The sequence below is a fragment of the Urocitellus parryii genome, chromosome X (assembly GCF_045843805.1).
Source record: "Urocitellus parryii isolate mUroPar1 chromosome X, mUroPar1.hap1, whole genome shotgun sequence".
NCBI lineage: Eukaryota > Metazoa > Chordata > Mammalia > Rodentia > Sciuridae > Urocitellus > Urocitellus parryii.
The window spans coordinates 126,130,688-126,150,511 of record NC_135547.1 but is presented as its reverse complement, the minus strand read 5'-3'; the positions used below and the strand labels follow the sequence as shown (position 1 = coordinate 126,150,511).

Here is a 19,824-nt window from a genome sequence, read left to right as displayed (position 1 = left end):
ATAGGGGATAGATGTGTTTTCATGGCAATACGGTGCTAAAACCGGCACACATGCGCACACACACACACACACACACACACACACGCACACACACACCTGGAAAAGACCCTGCCTCTGGAAAATTAGTACTAGGTGTGGAGGGGCAGAATGAGTGTGAGAAGTAATGGGAAAAGGAAGAGTCCACAGGCGTCTGGGGAAGTATGAAGAAGCCAGGGCGCCACAGAAGAAAATGGACCTCACCAGCATCCCAATATGAGCATCTGCAAACTTAATTTGCCCATGGGCAGCCCTGAAGTTGTTAGCGGAAATTTGTGCATTCCTTCACTGTGCTGGCAAGTCAGAGGGGTCTGTTGTTGTTGTTTGTTTGTTTGGCTATTTCATTTTTTGCTTTTAAAAGTTTTTTGGTTTTTTTTTTTTTTTTTCTGAATCAAGCACTTTGTAGAGATGAACATTCTTGTGTGATTAAATGAGCCCCCTTCTGCTTAGAGCCAAAGTCACATTCTTCGCTTTGATTTGATCCCAGGTGCTCCTTTTTAATTGCATTTTGTATTCAACTGTGTAGCCATCCCCTTCCAGGAGAGGGCTGGCCCCCTAATCACCACAGTTCTTTTGCCCTTGCAGCTGGGACTTCAAAGGCCCCAGAAGTCATATTGTAATGTGAGCTCCAAATTGTCCCTGAGAAGGAACCCAGACAGGCATCCTCAGTCAAGACTCATCAAGGGGAAGGGATACCTCCGTGTGGCATGGGGTGAAAGAATGCAGCCTTATCCTCAGTCCCTCTCGGAGCCACCCCCCCCCCACAAAGTACCACCATTCCTAGTCTGAGAACCGCAGTAAGACATATGTAATTCAAGGCTGCCCAACAGTTTCCCAGAGACAGGGGACAGACATGTATGCCCAGGAAAAAATGTTTGTTTCAAGCAAACGTTCACAGCGCCAGCTGCCAATGGGAGAAGAAAAACAGAGAGGAGGACGCCCACAGGCTGATATGGGAAAGTATAAACAACTGTTCCAGGCTCTGCTGAAAGGCTCATGTTAGGTGAGATCACATCATCTGATTTGGGTGTTTTTTTTTTAAATATATAATTACTGGACCTATAGACTGTAACTGCAAAGCACATCCTGTTTCTAGAATGGGTGGGACTATGTGAGCTCATGACGGTTTCAAGTTGGACTCCAAGAGTTAACAAGAGCAGGCCCTGCTTTAAATAGTAGTTTAATTTTAACTTCCAAAGCACGGTCCCTGGAAGCAGATGGGGTAACTTGTGTCTCTATTTTCTTTATTTAGCATGGAGTTAATATAGAATATTGATTCCTAATGTGGGAATTTTGTGGATGAAAAACTGGGGTTAGCTTTCTTGGTCAAATCCACAAATTTCTCAAAGTCAGGGAACTATGTCTCCATGATCTTTCTTTAGTGTAAGTTCTAGCTTCTTGAATATTGAGGACAATCAATGCATATTTTGAAGAATAGATAAATGCTGAAAGCCTACTCTTTAGCAGTGACCTTTTAGAGTAAATTAGGAAAGTCATCCCGGCAGAGTTTTCTGGAGATGTAGAGCATTTCCCCCCCAAAAGCCCATCTGCCATTGTGTAAAATGTCACATAAAACACTAGGTGTCAAAAGAAAATGGCAATCGGCTTGCTGCTGCATGGCCTGAGAGGGGCTGCTTAGTTTAGAGACCTTGAACTTCCACAAAGTGAATATGAAAGTGGAGTCTGAAGACCGTCCGTGCCCTGGCATATCTTTGATCAAACTGAACCTGCAAAGAAGTGTGGCAGGCTCTAAATGCCGCAGAGACTAACTGCTCAGGAAATCCACGCCAGTGACTTCACTGAACATGTCACATCAAAGGACAGAAATGCCCCACTGGCTGGAAAGTTCTTTTGGTGTTCAATGTTGACAGAGAATAGAAATGAGATTAAATTTCAGTATTTCTGGATTTGGTTAATAGATTCTCTCTTTCAAATATAAGAACTTTAACTAATTCTGTTGCTTTAGTAGAAAAAGATCCAAAAGGTGCATCTAATAATAAGGTCTGAAAGGGAATAAAAATGTAGCTGTAGATAGAGCATCATAATTTTAGAGAAGTTTTTTAAAAATTATTTTCAGCTACCACAGTGAAGATGGCTGCAATTCAGTGCACACACTTCCAAAGGGAGACTCCAGGTTCATAGGAAAATCCAAGGATAATATTTGCAATGTGATTGAAAGACTTAAGCCCACCTCAAAATATACTGCTCTGGAATACTGGCTATTTTTAATTAAAGTCACTTAGGAAACATCAGGTGCAGCCTGGGGATGTGGCTCAGTGTTAGAGCACTTGCCCTAGAAATGTGCAAGACCCTGGGATCCATCCCCAGCCCCCCCACCACATACGTAAACACACAAACAAACAAAATGCCCCCAATCCCAGCAAGTCCAGGGGTGCAGAAAGATCAGTTTGATCTTCATTCTGTTTCTTAAAAGAAGGAGGTAGGGCTGGGGTTGTTTCTTAGTGGTAGAGCACTTGCCTGGCACATGTGAGGCACTAGGTTCAATTCTCAGTACCACATAGAAATAAATAAATAAATAAATAAATAAATAAATAAATAAATAAATAAATAAATAAAGGTATTTTGTCCCTCTACAACTAAGAGAAATTTTTTTAAAAAGCAGGAGGTAAAATTCCCATGTGAAAATGTCCTTCTTATATGAAATGCAATAACCTTATTATCATCAATGCTGTGAACTTGAAACTGAGAGAGCACTGTGCAGACCTTGTTATAGTAACTCTAATCTTTCAAGCCTCCCTACATAATTTAGTTGCTTTTCACAAATCACTATTCTTTGTCCAATTCAGTGTATAAGAGATTGACTCTTAACTGCTTTTCTTTATGAGGGTTCTTCATTCTTTATGAGGGCTCACGTGTCTCATAAAACTTGTATTAGATAAATTTGTATGCTTTTCTCTTCTGAATATATCTTATGTAAATTTAATTCTCAGGCACAGCCAGAACCCTAAGAGGATGGAGGTGGAATTTTGCTACATCGATAGCTCCTTACTTTAGGATTCAAGGAGTCTAAAGCAAAATGTTAGAGAATGATATTGGAGGAATAAAAATACTAATTTGTGTTTTATAAAAAGAAGAATATGGCTGGGCTCAGTGGCTCACACCTGTAATCCCAGCAGCTTGGGAGGTGGAGGCAGGAGGATCACGAGTTCAAAGCCAGCCTCAGCAATTTAGCGAGGCGCTGAGCAACTCAGTGAGACCCTGTCTCTAATAAAATACAAAATAGGGCTAGGAATGTGGCTCAGTGGTGGAGTGCCCCTGAGTTCAATACCTGGTACCTCCCCCTCAAAAGAAAGAATATTATGTACTTTTGAATATTTCATGTCATTAACAAACCACTTAGACCCTGCTTTTCAGCTACTGATGCAGAGCTGCCTTGGTGGAAATCAGCTCTTGTACCCTGTGATGGCCATGAAAGTTCATGGCAGCCTCATCTTGGACCCAGAAGAATCCATAATTAAGGCCCCAAAGGACTAAGATAGTGCAAACATTTCATTTATGTTCCCCTTAGTTGTCCTGGGCCAAAAGGTCAAGATGTCTTATTTCTCCTTCTTTTCTCCTTCATTCCAACTGCCTGGCTCAATCCCATCACCTCTCCTATGCTTGAGATAAAAAAATGCCATTTCACTTTGGTTTGTTCCCAGCCACCTTGAGTCTTTTGTGTTTTGGAGGGAAGCAACTACAAGTTAAATCATTCTCTAGTCACTAATATCCATCAATTTTCACAATCAGGGTTGACAGATTTTTATTTGCTAAAACTCAGCTTCACCCACTTGGAACTAACGGTCTGAAAAAGCCAGATTGGGGATCATGTGTTGCCAAAGCAGAATTACTTTAGCTGGGATATGCTAGGCAAGTGCTCTACCACTAAGCCACAACCCCAGCCATATCTCTTGCTTTTAAGAAACAGCCAGGTTCATATTATTCTGACAATCATCTTTATGTAGGCAAAGCCAGGTGAAACTTACCTGTTGAAGAGCTTTGCCTTTGGCATAGAATGGACATGATTTTGAGTCTAAGCTCTGCTGCTTCCTACCTGTGTAATCTTCAGCAAATTACTTGACCTAAAATTTAGTTTTCTCATTTATAAAATTTGTTAATTCATCTATGCATACATACTTGTTGAGCATGAACTGACATACATAGCATAAATGCTCACAAATATGATTGTGGCAGGGAAAGCTGATGCTCACCAAATCCATGTTCTCCCTCTCTTCTAGGCTCAGAGCTAGACTACATTTCCCAACTTCCCTTGCAGTAAGTGTGGTCATGTACTAGTTCAGCCAATAGAATTTGAGTAGAGAGGAGGTTCATAAACCCCACGTGTGATCTTCCACTTTCTTTCTCTCTGCTAGATTAGAATGAAGATGGCCCAGGGTGACCATGGAAACCCTGTGTTGGAGATGGCAGCTCTGCTGTCAGCCTGAGCCTCTGAAGGACTGTGGAGGAGGACATGCTAGTGGTTTGTTTACCTGCCCAGTACTATCATGTGAGTAAGAAATAAAACTCTGTGGTAATGAGTCATTTTCCATTTTGGGATCTGTTTGATAAAGCAAATAGTCTAATCAGACTAAGCAGTTATTACCATTATAAATTTGTATAAGGCTGCAATTTTATGAAGTCAGCTTGTACCAGCTCACAAGAGCTAATGGTTAAATTTGCAGTAGTTTCATGAGCCATTCAATGTCGTATTCCTAGTTTAAAGGCAGCCATGATGGGAATGGTTACACCACAGACATTGCCAGATACTACAAACCAGACCCCCTTTTCCTCACTGGAACATTTATCAGCATACTACATACAGGGAATAGATCATTTTCCTTTTTCATTGTTCCAAAGCTTGACAACCTAGCACATTTTATATTTGTGTGACCCAAATAGTGTTTGTGTCTATGAATCAGGATTAAACTTAAATAAATTATGTGAGGAAACATAAAAGGATAAAAGCTAATAGTTAGGATTAAATGAAATGTGGAGAAGGGGGAAGAACAGTCTAGTCTTTGCCCTTCTAAAATAAGAATATCTTGGGCTAGGGATATATTTTTATGTCTTGATTCTCTTTAGAAATTTCAGGTCTTCAACCTCCTTTACCTCCCCTACCTTGATTGGTTGTCACTGGTTTCTATCTGCAAGTGAGTATCTTCTGAAGCACACTCATTCTCCCCTCACTCCCAAGAACTCCATAATGACAAGTGCTGGTAAGGTGTCTTCATGCTCCTATATAGAGGCCCAAGCCAGCTGGGCTCCCCAGATAGCAGACCTTGAGTTGAAGAGCCAAATGCAAATTATTTATCTGGAATGTGATGCCAGGAAATGGCCTGAGGGAATAGGAAAGAAGGGGAGCAGGGAAGGGGAGGCAATCAATGAAAGAGATATTATCCAGCTGTGGGCAGCTGGAGGAATTGTCAGGCAATATAGAACATGCATTTCAGACTCCAAAATGGGATAAGGGATATCTTTCAGTCATCGGTCAGTGTAGTGCCATATGCCTAAGACTCCCATAACCTCTTCAGACAACCAGACTGTCTCTGTTCTTTCACAACCTAACCCTAAAAATCTCCTTACTCTGCCAAGTCTTCCTTGGTTTATCAGAAGTGATTTAACTCCTTTATTCTGGACTTCCATGTATTTTCTTAGCAGGCCTTGACTGTGACTCCAATCACATATCATCCAGACTTCTGTATGCACCTAGTTCCCTTTGGTACATTCTTGTAGAAGAAAAATTTAAATCACAATGTCAAAACTTAAATGAGGATCCTTCTGTCATAGTACAACATGATTATGATCATCTTGGGTTAAATATATGTTTTATTAGAATTTCTGCACTATGGTAGACACAAAAACTGGCCCTAGTGAATATGTTGTCCTACATGGCTAAAGGGACTTTGTAGATATGATTAAAGATTTTCCTGGATTATTCAGGTGGGCCCAATATGATCATAAGAGTTCTCATAAGAGGAAAGTAGAAGGGTCAGAGTCAGAGAAGGGGATATAACCACAGAAGCAGATCTAAGTAATGCAGAGCCATGAGAGAAAATGGGGGCAACTTCTAAAAGTTGGAAAAGGCAAAGAACAGATTATCCCCTAAATCCCACAGAAAGAATGCAGCTGTACCAATGCCTTTATATCAGTCTGTAAGGTCCATTCAGACTTCTTCCCCCTACAAATGTAAAAGAGTAAATTTATGTTGCTTTAAGCCACCAAGTTTGTGGTAATTTGTTGTGACAGCAATGTGAAACTAATACATGTTTAAGTTTTAAAAGTTATCTATTTTCAAATTGCTTTTTGGAGATCCAGCATAATTATAATGTTTGACTCTCCTTTTTCAGTTGATTTCAGGAATCAACTTTGTGGATTAACAGAAACCAAATCAGGGTTCCAAATCAAGGCTACTATCTGAGGTCCACTTTCATTATTGGCTGGAGGCTTCTCAGGGCATAAGCCCTCGCCTCACACATAGATAGGTAGGCTACATGGTGGGCTATTGCCCCAGGAAATTGGTTGTTGATGGCGCCTGCAGATTATGATTCAGTTATTCTAGATTAACTGCTGCCTTTGATTACCTGCACATTTGTGTGTGTATGTGTGTGTGTGGATAATCCATCATCCAGATAATTAAAACTTCTCCTGAACATGCTGTGTTCTAGGGCACTTGAAATCCTATGGTTTTACTCCTCTGTTTCTTGGGGAGTGCCTTTAAAGCACCAATAACTTTTGTGCTTGCCAAATCACTTGGCTAATTCATGAATGTGCTTCATTCTGGATAATAAAAGCGAATGTTTCCTGAACACTTCACTATGCCAAACTCTAGGTTGAGCACTTTTTATTTTCATTGCACTTTTGAATACTCACTCTGAGCCGCGTGTACTATGGCTCCCCACATTTTACAGATGAGGACATGAGGCTTGGAGAGGTTTTGTGGCTTGTGGACACTCCCATGGCTCAGGCATGGCAGAATTCTACCCAGAAGCCAAGCAGCTCAATTCTCAAACCCACACTTCTAATCAACAATGGTATTATTACACTCTTTTTGGAAATGACTAAAGTTATTTTCCCCCAGAATTAGAGCTGAAGTTAGCATCTTGCTTTAACTGGGAGTAAAAAAGGCCAAGAGTCAGGAAGCCAAAATGACTCCTTTATTAACTATTGCATTTTTCTCCTGGACACATGCTTGTGATGCATAAGAAGGACTCTGTGTGTGGTGGTCCTATGCTCCTTTCTATTTCAGGATACTGAACTTTACCTCCACCATGCAAAGAAGTGAAGATTAAGATTCTATTGATGTTTAGTGATCAAAATGGATTAAAAAGGGTTCTTGTTTGTGTCCATTGGTGTCTCAGAGAAAAGGCCTAATTAATAAAAAAAGTCAGTTACTATTTTTTTCTGCATTTCAGTTCCTGTAGTTCAGTTGTATTTCCCATCTGCTTTGCCTGTCGATGGCACTACCCTGCTGTTCAGTTGGTCTGATGGCTAGCTAGCCTTCAAATACTTGAGCCTTCCTTCCTTTTATATTAGAGGCCAAAATGCCAACACAGGGCTTCTTGATGAGGTGTGGTTTTTCTCCTCATGGGACATTTGGCAATATCTGTAGACATTTTTGATTATCACAACCTGGGGGAGGATGCTACTGGTATCTAGAGTGTTGTATTAGTTTCCTGACATTGGTGTATACATCAAAATGCCACAAACTTGGTGGCCTAAACAAACAGAAATTTATCCTCTCACAGTTCTCGAGGTCAGAACTCTGAAATGGAGGTGCCAGCAGGGTTGATCCCTCTAGAGGCTCTCCAAGGGAGAGTCCTTTCCATTGTTCTCTCCTAGATTCTGGTGGCTGCTGCTATGGTTGGTATTTCATGGCTTGTGCCTACATCACTCCAGTCTCTGCCTCAGACTTTATATGGCATTCTTCTCTCTCTTTCATCTCAAATCTCCCTTTCCTTTCTCTTATAAGGACACCTGTCATTGGATTTAAGGCCTGCCCTGAACTAGGGTGAGCTCATTCTGAGATCCTTAACTTGATTACATCTGCAAAGACAAATGCTATTTCCAAATAAGGTCACATTCACAGATGCTGCAGGTTAGGACTTGGGCATATCTTTGAGGGAGATGCTACTTAACTTGCTACATGGATAGAGGCCAGGGATGCTGAGAAACACTCCACAATGCCCGGGACAGCTTTAAAACAAAGATATTGAGAAACACTGCTCTGCCCTGAATGAAAAATTTTACTGAAGCAGAGAACACCTCTCCCCATGAATCTAGCCCTTCAACCAGCCATGACACACAGTGCCACCCAGTGTAGGCTATGCAGCCAGTTGCCAAGTGGCACCTCCATGTTCTGCAGTGTGGACCATCATTTCCAATATGTGGAGGCCATTTGTGCCCAGTAGGTGGCATTCAAATACCCCATATAACTAAGCCTAGCAAGCAGATAGCACAAAGGGTAAAAGATTAATGCAACTTTCAGAAATGTGTGGATTCAGGTATATAAATCTATAATTTGCATCTCTCGCTTCAATGCAACTTAAGAATCTCTGGTTTCCTAACATAGATTCTCAAGATTTCTGCCTTCTCTATCCCCCTTGTGTACCTTAATGATTAGTCTATTTGGAGAAAGTGGGAATTTATACCAGGGTGTCCCGAAGTTTTCTATACAGGGCTAGATAATAAACATTATAGACTTTGTAGACCAAGAGGCAAAACTGAGAATATCATGTAGGTACTGATATAATAAGGGAGACAAATCCTGCCACACCCTGCCAGGGTGGCTGGTCCTGGGTGGTGGACTTTGTGCCCAGTTACCATTTGTTGCAGACTTTCTCAGGAGGAAGAGTGGCTGACCCTATTGTTGGAGGCAGGTGGTGAGTGGGATTGGGGGAGGCTTGCTACCTTGATCAGTTTTCTCTTTACCTTTTGACACCCAGGTCCTGGTGTACCCTTCTGTACTCCTGGAGAGCTGGGCCATTTGACTTTGTAGCTGGCCAGAAGGCTCCTAGACTGCTCTGTGCTTAGCAGTTGTTAACAGCAGAGGTCTCAATGTGTAGATGTTGGCCAGAATAGCTCCGGAGTAGTAGCTACTGACCTGGGAGGCAGGTTCTGGAAGCAGAGGCAGAAATAGGAGTGGAGGATGGTGCCCTGGCTGGTATCCCAGCTCACAGTGCCAATCTGTTCCTGAAATGTCTTCCAGCTACACAGACACAGGCTGTGGGCTGGATTTGGCCCACAGGCTATAGATTGCCAGACCCTGGCTTGACCATATGACAAATACTCAATTAGTCCTTTTTGGATTCACAAACTGAATGTTTCATTTGTGAAAGCATAATGTCAAAAGCAGTGAGAACCATCTGATTCCCTTTTGTTAAGCCACTCCCTGGGTTTTTATAGATAATATGTCAAGGTTTAGAAAAATGGGCACTGCGATTTCCCTTTGCAAATTAATAGACAGGCCAAAAGGTACATGGGATAAGGATGCTGAAAGAGATGTTTTTGCCTTTTGTGTTTTGAAGTTTAGCTTCTTTCCTTGTAAACCCCCAATCATCTTATTGGAGTACATAATTCTGCAAAAAATCAGGCACTGGAGATCAGATCTTATTTATTCTTGTGATATATAGTTTAGTTCTGGCAAACTAATGTTTTGGGAATGATGACCAATGAATTTATCTTGTCTTTTACTATATAATCCTCAAAGACAAATATTAGAAGCAGTGTGTTTGGAAAGAATAAAAGAGCAGCACACTCCAACATCCAAAGTTTTAAATGTCATGAACTGCATGCCGCATGAGCCAACCATCTGGCATTTGCAATGTGGATGCACTGGGTAAGACAAAATGCCTTCATAGTCAAACCCCAGAAAATTGTCTGCTATCATAGTAGCGACTGCTGTCTGCCAGAAAGTATTCTTCCCTTGCTTAGAAACATCATCAAAATGTGTTCTAAAAAATGAGATGCCACTTCCCATTTTATTTCTCTGACCTCATCCTCCTTTGGATATGAACTTCCCAGTCCTCTCTAAGTAGATTAGATCAGGCTTGTGGAATGTCATCTCTTGAACTCCTTCTTTTTGATCAAAAAGCCTGGGGACCTTTATACCACCAATAATTATGCACAAATTCAGGACTCACTAAAATTCTGGCCTGCCACTCTGCCATGGAAGAGATCAACAATCACCAGAAGCAGAAGTTTAGGAAAGAGGGCAGAAATTGGTTTTGGACTTCCCAAACTGTGTTTCTGCTTCAGTATATAATCAGGTTTAGGGATCTGATTGGCACTGACAAGGAAAATATCTTGGAGGAGAGCTTGATATTCAGAGACATGGCAAAGATGCTATAATGGCTCACTTGTACCCCCAGAGTCAAATCCTTGCCAATGCCCACACAGATGGAGTCTGTGTGTGAGGAGGAGGGCACTCAGAGAGGGTCTGTCTGCCTTCTGGATCCTTCTTCACTTCTGCGGCACCTGCTATTTCTCTACTGAGGTTTCTTCTAGCCTTTGCAACATGTCTATAACTTTGGGAAGAGTAAGAATAATCAATATCCTCCTTGCAGCCTTAAATATCAGGCCCACAGAGTCCTAGTTGTGGCAGGCTCATCTATACAAGCTCGTTCAGTGACCTTATCCAGGCTCTTGGTTTTAACCATCTCTCTCCAATCCCTGATTTGGGTCTATCTCCAGAATCAGACTGGCTCCAGTAACTTCTAGTTTGCATGCAGCTGAAGGCCCCCAGAGGCACTTCAGACTCAATGTGCTGTCTACAAGAGACACCCTTTACATTCAAAGACACCAATAGATTTAGAGATTTGGTATCTCTTAGGAGATTTGGCATTTGCCAAAGATTGGCATCCCCATATATGTGGGAGGACATGGATGGGGAGGAGTCAGTGAGGACACTTCATCTTACTGGAGCTGACTGGGAGGACAAAGAGATGGTGAGAGATGGACATAGTGGTGTCTGTGATGATGGTGGTGATGGTGATCAAAGAGGAAAATGGGGTGTGTTGGTAAGTTATTTTTTGGTTGCAAATTACAAAGATCCAACTCAAACTAGCTTAAACACGTACACACAATTTTTAAAAAAAGAAAAAGAGAGATTTTATACTTTTACTGGCTCAAGGAACTAGGAAGTTGTTTCAGGAGTAGTAGGATCCAGGTATTCCAATGGTGCCATCTGTTAAAGACCGAGTTCCTTCATAAAGGAGACTGAAGTAACAGCTTGTGTGTAGGTAGTTTATTGGGGAGCAGCATTGAACGGGGATGCAGGAAAGCTGAGAAAGATGCAAATGAGTTAGCTGACACTGTGAGAAACCAGAGCTTAATGCTATGGTCTCTTCAGGGGAGCCTTGTAGAATACATTTCAGGATGGACCTTCTAGGAGACATAAGGGGGAAGCATTTAATTATCAGTACTGTGCCCCACTTATCAAATGTGGCCTCGTGTGTGTTGATGCCCCCCACATTTACAGGTTGCACATTTGAATGCTGAACAAGTTCCACAGGTGTCTCACAAGAGGGTAGCCTTAGGGTAGAAAGTGAATTCATTACAGTCTCAGAGAAGTCTAAGGTGGAGAACACTGCCAGGTTGCACCTGCAGAAGGCCCATCAAAGCCAGCATGGAAGTGATCTCAGCAGCAGTGGGTGGACTAAGGGAAGAGGCCAAGAGGATTTGAAGTAGACCATAAAGCTTTCTTATCCACCATCAACATATCTCATCTCCCTGGCTCTTGCTCCATCTCGGACTCTGCTTGCCTCTGCCTGACTCTCAGACAGTGTTATCCATGTGGTGATAAGACATCCCCAAGAAGCTCCAAACTTATGTGGTACTTAAGAGTTCATCATTGCAGAGAAAGAGACAGACCTGGTCAGCCCATGTTCAAAACAGATTCTGATTCTACTTGGAGCATGTACACAACACTGTAGGGGGGAGTCTAGGAAAGCAAAAGGCTTTTAGTCTGTTCTGCTTGCATCACTTGGAGTTGGGGATGGGCTGTTTCCCAATGGAAGGTGTCTGGTTGTGGTGCATGGAGTATTGCTTGGGTCCACCTTCAAGATTAAAGGAGAAAACTTGATGCCAATAAATTGCCTCAGCTTTAGAGCCAGAGTCATAATCTCCTTAGGGCAATTCCTGGCCAAGGACCAAATGAGGCAATGCTAAAAAGGCCCTGGTTATTTGTGCCCAAAATAAGACTCCTCTAAGGGAAATCTTTGTTCTGGCACTTCCAGAACATGGGTTGATGGAAAAATGATCAGATCAGTGTTACAGTCTGGAAGCCTCCCATGCCAAATCCTGCTTCCTCCCTTTTCTTTCTCAGGTGTTATTATCCAATCAACCTGTTGCATTCATAACCTATCTTAATGCCTGCTTCCTATTGAATCCAGTTGACACACAGGAAAATAAACAAGTAGCTGATGTTCTCAGAGGACTTAAAAGATGAAGGAAGGGAGGAGGAAGGAGAAAATACTAACTATGCTTTAGAGAAAAGCACAGCTGCAGCCAGGCCTGCCTGTCCTCATGGTGGCTTTGACTCTATGTAGACCCTCTTGTAGAACTACATGAATTCCAGAGATGAGCTCCCACGCCAGTTGCCTTTTTCCAAGTTGCATGCCAGGGTCCTTTGTGCATGGGTTGGCCTTCCTAAACTGGAAATCCAGGGACCAAGGAAATGCAAGGAACCATGTTATTAACCTAGACTTGCGTGTTCTCATTTTTCTGAGACTACTCTGTCTAATGTGTCTCCTAACACCTGGTTTGTGCATCATTGGCCTTAGGTTTACAAATTGGGAGTGAATTTTATGAGAAGGTGGCACATAAAATTATGGGTCTATAAATGGCCATCGTAAGCCAGCCAAGTAAAAGGCATAAATTCCAAGTCATGTGGTATGATGAAACAGAGCTGAAATTGCTATTATTTTCACTGGCAGGCAAACAAAAATGAACAAAGTCCTTATTCTTCGGAGTGTAGAGGAATCTAAATGCATTCTCATTGTGCCCTACATGCAGGGGAGCAACACAGAAGTTATAGTTCATCAATCTGACCTTCTAATCTTGGATTTGATATGAATACCAATAATAATAGTTTTCTGTGGTGTCTTCATCCTGGAAACCCAGTGTGTATCACTCATTACTAGCAGTGTCATAAAGCTTTTTCTGTGTCACTAAGGGGCAAATTCAAGATAACACTATTTCAATCATGTTTGTAGCTGGTTAAATTTAGCAAGCACAAGGTAATACAATTTCTACTTTGTCATTTCAAGAATTGAGCTCTTTTTATATCCATCCTGTTAAATCACAAACTTCAAGAAAGATGTGTGACTTTAGCTAGTAAAATAACTGTACTGATCTTGTAAGGATCCAAAATTACATGGGCATCATCTTAGACAGTTAGGTCTAGAAAGTGAGAGCAAACTATTCCATTATGTTACATTTTTTCTAAAGAAGGGCCATTTTTTTCTTTAGAAATAGAAATAATTTCCACATGCCTGTGAGGGAGTGTGGGGACATCCAGGGCAGAAATATTTCCTGGTGCAGTTAGAGAGCTGCAAGAACTGACATGACATAGTAGGATAATAGTGTAGGCACTGCAGTGCTATTGCCAGGTTTGGAGTTTACTAGAACAGACAGCCAGTTTTATAAAAATCACAGAGTATGTTTAGTTTTTTTGATCATTTCCTGGATTTTTGGTTCTCATGTGGAGTTCTTAGAAACTGACTCAAACTAGTCAAACACCTAAAAGATTGAGGAATAACCCAGAATACAAATACAAGCACTAACTTTGTGCAGGGCTATAGCATTGTGTCAGCCACCCTAAAACTTTCTGTTCTGATCTCCAGACATTGGGTAGGTTGCGTAGAAATGAGAAGACTTGGATGGATAGCAGAAAATTAGAATTGAGACTGGTGGATGAGTCTACACCCTGGTCAGGATTACTCTGATAAATCACATAGCTTGAAGGAATAAGAGTATAGTACTTGTATTTATCAGATTCAGTGCCTGCCTGTCTCCTAGATAATCATCAACGTATTTTGCTTCTGTTATATGCATTTTCAGTGTATAGGTAGATCATCATCAAAAAGCCTGTTATGGGGAAGAATGTAACAAAATGGGATAATTTACAATCACTTCCTTTTTTTTAAAAAAAATTATTTGTGTAGTTGTAGATGGATAGTATGCCTATATTGTATCTGTTAATTATTTTATGTGGTGCTAAGGATTGAACCCAGTGCCTCACACGTGCTAGGCAAGCACTCTGCCACCAAGCTATAACTGCAGCCCCAATTTACAATCACTTTCTAGACCTGCCTCTCTGAGACAATACTGGTGTAATTCTGGGTCTTGCAAAGATCAGGGATGACTTCCTCTTCTTGATGGTACTAATTATTTCATTGACTTTTGAAAGTTTTGGGATGGACATTTCAGAATATCAAGAGACAGGCATACCCCAAAATCGTTTTTCTAGTTTCTTTTATTATCTTCATAATGGTATCAAATAATAATCACATATTAACCACAGTGGGTTTTTAAAAAATCCTCTATTGGTGATATTTCCCCCTACTTTTCAAATGTTGAAGCTGGGAGTGCCCATTTTAATATGGAGGGCTGGACAAATGCAGGTATGCCCACATTCAAGCTTGACCATTATGACCTAGTCACTTTTGTTTCACCTGAGGCAAAAATAATGTGAATTGGCGATATCAGCTAATGATATTAGTTTTCTCATTGGAATTGCAAAAGGGCAGGCTTCCTCCCCCTTTTCTCTAATAACATCATTAAGATAGCAAGTCATAATTTTGTAAAAAAAAAAAAAGGTTTATCTCAGTCATTTTACACTTTTATTTCCAGTTCTCTTCTTTTTTTGCAGCATGTATAAATTATACTTTGGTTAAAATCAGAGTCTTGTAACACCTTGCAACAGTGATAGAAGTATCAGTTTAAGAATCCCTTCTTGAGCTAGGCACAGTAGCATATACCTATAATCCCAGTGGCTCAGGAGGCTGAGGCAGGAGGATTGTGAGCTCAAAGCCAGCTGCAGCAATTTAGTGAGGCACTAAGCAACTCAGTGGGACCCTGTTTCTAAATAAAATACAAAAACGGGCTGGTGTGTGGCTAGGTAGTTAAGTGCTCCTGAGTTCAATCTCCAATACCAAAACAAAGAAACAAAACAAAACAAAAGAATCTCTTCTTTCCCAGGAGAAAGAAAGATGGATGCACTGCTAGCCTCCACGCCTGTTAATCTCTAGGTCGGCCAATGATTTTTTCAGAGCAGTGCTGTGTTCATAGTTTTGGATATATCCCAAACTCTTTCATTACCCACTTACATGCACATCCTTCTGACTTCTTAATTTCATCCATGATATATGAATGTTGCTTATTTAGCTTTTGTGAATAATCTTATTTTGCTTATAAGGCAAAGATTGTTCATATTCATTAAACTTACTCTATGATCCCCTATATTTCCCAATTTCCTTTGCAGTTAATTGTAGGCCATCTGACCACTTCTAGTGAATGAATTATGTGTGGAAATGTATTACTTATGGGGCATAGAAGTGAAGAACTGGTGTTCCTCTTCCATTCTTCTCCTTGCCAACCATGATAACCTGATAATTAATCTATTAAGATGCCAGCATCAACAGATAGAAGAAACTTGGATTCCTGAGTCACCAGTTGGAAATGAACTCTGGCCAACTTGCATTGAACTTCATATAAGTAAGAAGTAAGAGAAATAAGAGATTTTTGTTACTGCAGCATAGCTAATGCTATACTCAGTATTCTTATTTCCATGTCCTTGTAAAATATAGTGTTTTCTCTATGAACTAATCACAAATATATTATAGATATGGAGATTCCAGACTCATATATGTGAAATATCAGAATAGTGGAGAAATATTCTGGTTAGCCTCTTCTAGGACTTAAGTTTTCTGCTCAAATAACATCCTCTTCCAAACTACCTAGGATTTCAGAAGTTATGTAGTTTGTCAGTGTAGAACTGAGGAACAATCTCTCTTCAGAACTATTATTACAAGATGGGTCAGAGCTATCCTGAATGTAATGTTGAGGAGTATCTTCAGTGGGGCGGGAATGGAGAGATCTATGGAAAATTGTGCGTTTGCAAAAGTTTTCTATATTCTTGTCCTTCATCTTCTGGCATTCATTCTTTAGGTCCTGGCCTAGACTTGATTTTGTAACAAGCAGATTGTGTATACACACAAAAATCATTCCGTGGGAAAGGAAATATATTTTGAAAATAAAAATAAAAATATTATCAAGGGAAAAATCAGAAATTTGTTCAACTTTTCATCCTCTACAGTTCTGGTCGGGTCTTTTAGTCATAGTAGAGAAAAAGCTGACTAAAACATCCTAATGTATGACCTAATGTAGAGCATCTAGTGGAGTAGGCCACATAGATGGTAGGGGCCTGTATCCTTGAATGACTGTGTAGAGCAGAGCCTACCTGATGGGCTGCACTGAACTGTAATATGTATGAGAAGTAAACCTTTAATGTGTGAGACCACTAAGATTTGGGAGTCGTTTGCTGCATTAGTTAACCTGCCCTAACCAATACAGACTTCTTAGTCAATCATAGTTTATTATTTAGGAAATGTGCACTGTATGAAACAGTTCCTTAGGTGTTAAAGCACAAGGGTTTGAGGGTTACCATGAAGGATTAATACCTTTGTGAAATATTGCCAGTTATATCCTTCCAAAAGTAATATTGATGATTTCCTCCTTTCTGACAACATGGTAACAAACTCTTACCTCTGTCATGTAATATATCACAGAGTTTTGAAATTATTGGTGGTGTAATTTGACAACCTTATGCAGAGAGGGGAATTTATTTCACATTAGGAAGTGAGGTTGATAGCCTTCAAAGATGATCACCATCAATTCCTATGTTCCATGTTGTTCCACTCATCAAAGGGTAAAGTCTATTTTTTCTTCCCTGATGTTTGGATTGGGCTTGTGACTTGCTTTGACTAGTAGATGGCAGAGAATATGACATTCTAAAGCCCAAGAACCATATGCAGAGACCATGTGAAGAATCAATGAGGCACCAGATGTGAGTAAAGCCTTCTTGAACCTTCTTATCCAGCCCAGATGCTAGCTGACTACAGCTAGGAAGGTGACTTCAGTAAATGCAAAATGGACCGGAAGAATCATCAAGCTGAATCAACTCACAGAATCATGAAAAAAAATTTTTTTATTTAAGTCATTAAGTTTTGGAGTAGTTTGTTACATAGCAATAGGTAACTGAAACCAGAGGGATTCTAGGTGTGAAGTTCTGAGTGGTTAAGGAAAAGAATTGTAAAGTTTTGCTTAAGATTATTTATTGTTGTTTTAAATCATGAAGGTAGACACATGGCTTTCAAAGAGGTCTGAGAAAAGCCATTATTCTCAGGGGCATACTGTGGCCACTTTGTCATATTCACACTTGGGCCTTGATAAATATTTGTCTAACTAATTTTTTTTGAATGAAAGTAAGTATTCACTTACTTCTCTGTTCTTTATTTTAGGTCACGAGCTTTTTTAGAGGAGCAATCATGCATTTCCTGGGCATATAAGAGTACTTCAATAAGGTAGCAGGCTTTAAAGATTTATTGATTGAATTAATCCTAAGCATGGTAGGGGGTGGGGATATCACCCTTTTGTTGCTGAAAGCTTGGTCCTTGACCCAATGCCAATCCAATAATGAGAATACAATTTTGAGAAAAAGGAAAAAGACAGTTTATTGCTTTGCTAGCAAAGGAGAAATATAGGGGACTCCTGTCCCAAAGGCTGTGATTCTGCCCATTGGAAGGAACAGGGTTTTTTTAAAGAGGTGATTCACAGAAAATGAGATTAAGGAGGAGAGATGGGAGGAAAGAAGATCAGGGAGGAGAAGGTTAGGGAAAAGAAGATCAGGGAGAAGGTTAGGGAGAAGAAGGTTGGAAAAAAGAAAAAAAAAACATGTAAGTTTCAAAGCCAAAAGGGATATAGTCAAAGCATCAAGTGAATCCCTGTTACACTTTGAAGGAATGAGTAAGCTATGAGGAGGAGCCCGTGTTTTATTCCATTATCTCACCTAAAGTTCAAAGATGGCTAAATGAAAGTTTCTGTGCCTCTTAATGGTTCAGTAGATCAATAGATATATCACCAAATGTTGCAAAGGAGAATTTAGTTGTCACTCAATAGAAAAAGGAAGAAATCTTTATCTTTAGGTTAGAAACCACTATTTGAGGATAAAGATCAATCAAATTGCATTTGAAACACTCTCTGTATTATTCTTAGAAAGGGTTCTTTCCTTGAGAAATGAATTAGCACTCACTATAGACAGTATGTTGATCATGAGGTATAAATAGAGATGGTCCTGCACTAGGAAGGGTGAATGTCTGGACAGAAATAAACCTGATGGAAACAAAATATGCAAGGGTGTTTGTTACCTGTTTTATCTGTACTCTGGTTGTAGCTATTTTTATTTCAATAGCCAGGTAGAGATCATTCAATTCATATTTCAATTTATAACATAGCCAGAGGGATTATTTCACCTCTTTGAAAACCATGTGTCTACCTTCATGATTTAAAACAACAATAAATAATCTTAAGCAAAACTTTACAAAAATTATTTAATAATTTTTGTAAAGAATATGAAAGGATTAGCTGAGAAGAGTTGAATCATATTATAGAAAGAGAACTGCATCCATTTTAATACTGAGTTGAATAAATATTTATCACAAACTCCAAAGAATATACTGTAGGTTTATATTATAACTTCTAGTTACTACTTTTTAAGGAGCTATGAAAAACTTTGAATTTGATTCACTAAGCGATCCAGGGTGTTGAACTTAGGCTTACCTTCCATCTGTCCATCCATCTATCCATCCATCCATTTCTGGAGCTATTTGTGTAGCACTTGATATTTTCCTGGTTTTGTGCATGCCATTGGGAATATTAACTAATATGTAATACTACCAGAGTGTGACAAATGGTTTTCATATGGGAGTTCATGGTAGCATCACTATGCTGCTCTTCTGATTGAGCCCCAAACTGTTTTGACCCTTCCAGATTTGTACTTGGACATGAATTTTTTCTTGTTTGAAGACCTAGTCTATTAAATTTAGAATCTTATTTTTCACTTTCTCAGTTGACCAAAGTTTTCTTGAAGCATGAAATCTTTATCACTATATTGTTAAGGTTGTTTGATTTCGCTAATATGCTCAGACAAATGCTGACAGCCTGCTTCAGTCCTTAATCTAGTGCAACATGACATTAAATAAGATGCTTCTTGTTTTTTGTTTCAGCTGATGCTTCAACACCGAGAAAATGTGGCAATTCCTACATCCAGAGAGAAGAATACTTCATGTCTGTAGGATAAAAAATGTGTTAGCTTTCTGGAAATATAACAAAATAACTGAGGTAGTTAACTTATAAAGAGAAAAGGTTTATTTTGGCTCACAGTTTTGGAAGTTCCAGTCCAAAATAAGGTGCAGCCATTGCTTTGGTTCTCTGGTTGACATGCTGGATGGCCATGGCAGTGAGTGTGTTGTATCCCAAACTGCTCACCTTATGTCTAGAAGCAAAAGAGGATGAGAACAAGACCAGTGTTTCATGATCCCCCCTTCAAGGGCACACTTCTAATGACCTAAAAACCTCCACTAAGCCTTACCTTCTAATGGTCCCACCATTTCCCACTAGCACCACCCTGGGGACCAAGCCTTTAATATGTGGTTCTTTGGGGGACACTCAATATCCAAAGAATAGCAAAGTAATTGTGTTTTTCCAAGATCTTTAACTTGGCACTCATCT

The 19,824-nt window shown here is 40.1% G+C and overlaps 1 long non-coding RNA gene across 1 annotated transcript; it reads left to right on the top strand.

The window, feature by feature from the left end:
- Positions 1-4,415: 4,415 nt before the first annotated feature.
- Positions 4,416-19,385, top strand: LOC113187392 (uncharacterized). The gene is made up of 3 exons (XR_003301413.2): positions 4,416-4,543; positions 17,556-17,618; positions 19,320-19,385. It is a non-coding gene; the product is annotated as an uncharacterized LOC113187392 (long non-coding RNA).
- Positions 19,386-19,824: the final 439 nt, after the last annotated feature.